This window comes from Cynocephalus volans, chromosome 9 (genome assembly GCF_027409185.1).
Source record: "Cynocephalus volans isolate mCynVol1 chromosome 9, mCynVol1.pri, whole genome shotgun sequence".
Lineage (NCBI taxonomy): Eukaryota > Metazoa > Chordata > Mammalia > Dermoptera > Cynocephalidae > Cynocephalus > Cynocephalus volans.
In genome coordinates, this window is record NC_084468.1 from 60,137,382 (window position 1) to 60,141,559 (window position 4,178).

General features: G+C 42.5%; 1 pseudogene; it reads right to left on the reverse strand.

Annotated features, from left to right (window-relative positions):
- Positions 1-2,162: 2,162 nt before the first annotated feature.
- On the reverse strand, positions 2,163-2,736 carry LOC134385720 (ankyrin repeat domain-containing protein 22-like; annotated as a pseudogene).
- Positions 2,737-4,178: the final 1,442 nt, after the last annotated feature.

The window sequence follows — 4,178 nt, forward strand, 5'->3', positions numbered from 1 at the left end:
GAGGTTGTCACTGGGCTAGATGCTGGTGCTGGGGGGCATGGCTGAGGCCCTTGGCACCCCCACTCTGGCTCAGGAGGCTGGGGCACTTCCGCCAGCAGCTCAGTTATCAGCACTGGGCTGGATGCAGATGTTGGGAGGGAGTGGCTGAGGCCCTGGGCCCCCATCACCCCATCTCAGGAGCCTGGGGTGCTTCTGGAGGCAGCCTGGTGGTTGTTGCTAAGCTAGATGTGGATGTTGGGGTGTCATGGCTGAGGCCCTCAGCCCCTCACCACCCTGGTTTGGGAGCCTGGGGTGCTTCTGGAAGCAGTCTGGTGTTCATTGCTGGCCTGGATGCAGATGTGGTGGTGGTGTGGCTGAGGCCCTCAGCCCTCCCCACCCCAGCTCAGGAGCCCATGGGGCTTGTGGCTGCAGCTTGGTCATTGCTGCGTTGGATGCAGACAACAGGGGGACATAGCTGAGGCCCTCAGCAGCCCCGGGGTTTCTGGTCCTTCTAGGTTTTATAGGTGCTCTTTGGTGGTGTTAGATCTTTACTGGTTAATATCAGAAATTTGTCTCTGATCTGTGGGTGTTTTGTGTTTTCTTTCACTTCTGTGTTGGATTATTAGCTACCCCCAACACTTAAACTCTGCACTGGAACTAATTTTTTGTCCTTTGGTTACTTCTAAAATGAGGGAACTTCCTGTGGGGACCAGCACTTGAGCCCTATACTTGAGCTAAATTGCTGCTTTGCTGCTGATTCCCTGGGGAAGGCTTTTTGAGCAGCTCAGGTTTTAATGGTTGACCTTGTAAGCACTTCCAGGTCTTGTGAGGTCTGGTACACCTGGGTGTGAAAACTCTGGTCTGGGCCTGAGACTTTTCAGCAAACTGCACACCCGGCAGTTCTATATTCTCTGAGTGGTCCTACATTGATTGGAGGGTAGATCAGCTGTCCATGCTGTGCCCCAGTGTTCCCCTTGTGGTCCATCTCCCCAACCACCCACATTCCAAACACTTCCCATGGGACAGGCCATGTGCAGGTCCCTTGCGATGGCCCACCAGCCTCTGAGTGGCTCCCTTTTTCAGTTGTCTATGGCCCCTTGCTCCTATGTGGGTCCATGGGAACTGTTAGTGCTTTATAGGTGTTCTTTGGTGGTGAACCAAAAAGGTGGTGAATGAAAAAGAAGAGGGCCACCAAGCCCTTTTCTCCCTTGCAACCCCCAAGCAACTTCATATGAAGGGCACTGCTGTGGCTTTTGCCAGCTCTTGCTCCATGCGCTCACCAGGGCCAGGCTTGAATGGCAGGGGCTCAACACAGTCAGATTGGTCCTTTCTTTCTCCCATTATGGATTCTCCAGCCTTCATGCATTCTGTAGGTCTCTTCTCCTCTTCCCCTGAGCTCTAGTGGCCCCTGCTTGGCAGTCCTTGCTTTTTAGTAGTTGTAAATTGGTTGATTTGTGGGAGAGTATGAGGCTGGGGACCATCTCTTCCACCATCTTGATTGGAAGTCAAGAAACTTTTAACCAACATTTTGATTCACAGTGATATAGTCTTGCTAAAAACTCAGATGGCTTTTGTTTGTAAACTGATACCAAAATGTCTAGCAGCATGCTGATATGCTGGTAATCTGGTTCCCTGGCAAGGAAAAAAAGCTCTGATTTATAGGATTTGCCAATTTCTGTGGTGTAAACACTCCCAGAACTGGCAACTGACAGGTGTTTTTGATAAGTTATTTCATCAAAAGAATATTTACATGTGAATCTCTAAACCCACTCACCATTCTATCCTCCTCTTACCTCTCAAAGGAGCATGAGAGGAATGGTCTGTTTCCTAGGACATGACATAGACAGGACAGCACCTTTATAAGAGTGACAGAACTGGGAAGAGAGAACACTATCTTGTGTAACTCTGGTCCTCTTCTCCAGAGGATACTGAATGTGAAACGTCACATTTTTTTTTAACTAAAGTAGAGATTTCAACAACTTTAATATTTCCCCTAGAAATATTACGTCCATGGTGAACTCCAATGAGTAAAAAATATTATAAATACAATGCCCTTTAAAAACATTAACCACAGCAATCACCCCCATAAAACGGTGACATTCAGATTGAGTGACCCACAGACCAAGCTGTGAGATAGCATCAGTCCATTAATTTTGTCTGTCTCCACCTGCGAAGTCATAGAATTAACATGCTTTCCTTAGCATTAATTCAATCTAGAAAAATTTTAATCTCCAGGCAATATGTGGTGAGCTCTCACCATGCTTATTCTTTATTGTTGGGTCTGTAGGGCTTCCAAAAGCAGAGGGATAAGAGACCAATTTTTCATTTCACAGGCATAATGGAACACAGTGCAGCCATAACAGTCTGTAGCTTTAACTTCAATGCTAGCATCAAGTAGCATTTGTATAAGAACCTCATTCTGCTTTGTCTTTGATACCATGAGGAGATACCAAAAAAGCAGGACAGACATCAAGAAGATAATGAATAGATAATCAAAGAAGGTAAATTTTTTCTTCACAACGTAATAATACCAGGTTCTCTCTTTCTGGTTTTTGAGGTTGACGTCAGCATTTTTTCTTAAAAGAAGGATACGATTCTCACATGTCCTCACCTGCAAGCATAGATCAGGTAAGTGTCTGCATTAAAGCCATCTTGAACATTGACATAGTTGTTGTCTTCTTTCACCCAGCACCACACTTGACCAAAGTCATTCTGATAGGCAGCCTGGCAGATGGGCTCAGAGTATAGGATTCCCATGCTAGTCTTTTACCGACTTACTTCACCTCTACAGCTTCTTAAGGCTTCTGGAGATATTTCCGATTAATATCAAAATCCTTCCCAGCTGAGAGAAAGGTTCCTGGAAGCCCAAGCCTGTGGCAAGCCCTTTCTTTCCACACTTGTGAAAGCTTTTTCAGTAACGCAGATAGCAGTACACCTTCCACAGAGCCCAACCCAATGAGAACACTCTGCTTTAACTGTTGCAGAGAAAGTAATTTTGAAACAATCTGCTTTTTGTTCTATTTCTGCTTTCTTCAGCCCTCTTCTGTCTATAAAGCCAAGTTCCTCTGCTTAGCTCATCGAAGCATTCATTCAGTTTTATAGAATGAGGTATTGCCTGATTCTAGACTCACAAATAAAAGCCAACTTGAAGTTTAAACTAAATTTATTTTAATTTTGTCTTTTGGCAGATATCATAACTAATAAATACTACCTGTGTGACACCATAAATTTGCTTCCTTGTTACCGTAATTCCCAATGCCTGCATCTAACAGTTTCACAAATAATTGCTAACACTTATTGGGCATTTGTTTTGTGTCATATGCTGCTAAGCATTTAACACTTATGATCCCATTTAATCTTTACAAAGTAGAGAGTAGATCTGTGGTCAGTAGAGGTGGGAAGGGAAATGAAGGGGGATAGTGAGAGGTTGGTTAATGGACACAAAGTTACAGCTAGACAGGAAAAATAAGTTCTAGTGGTGTACAGTATTGCTAAGCATCTATAATTAACAATAATTTATTGTATGTTCTCAAATAGCTAAAATGTGAGGAGCTTAAAAGTTCTCATCACAAATGATAAATTTTTGCAATGATGAATTAGCTAACCACCTTGATTTGATGACTACACACTGTGTACATGTATTGAAATATAACCCAATGCTCCATAAATGTGTACGATCAATACATTTCAATAAAATAAAATAAAATAAAATGTATTACACTTTTTAAAAAATCTTTGCAAAAACCCCACAAAGTAGATTTCATAATCATATATATATACTACTAGCAAGGAAAAGACTCTCAGAAGAGTTGAGTAACTTGTATAAAGTCACATAGCTAGTAAGGAAGAGAGCAGAGCCCAGACAAGTGACCACAGAGCCCAATAGTACACCAATCACTGCAGAAATACACCAAGCTTTTCCAGAGAACATTCCTGTTTTATTTTTTAAAGGAGTTTAAAAATAGACAAACCCAAACATTAAATGGTTAGATAGATCATTTTCTTTAAAAAGTTTCTTTAGTTAAAACAAGGATCAGCAGACTTTTTCTGTAAAGGGCCTGATAAATATTTTAGGCTTTGTGGATGTTTCTGTTTGTCTGTTTGTTTTGTTTTTATAACTTCAAAAATGTAAAATTCATTCCTCGTTTACTTGGTACCAGGCTGCAGGCCAAATTAGGCCTACATGCCATTATTTGCTA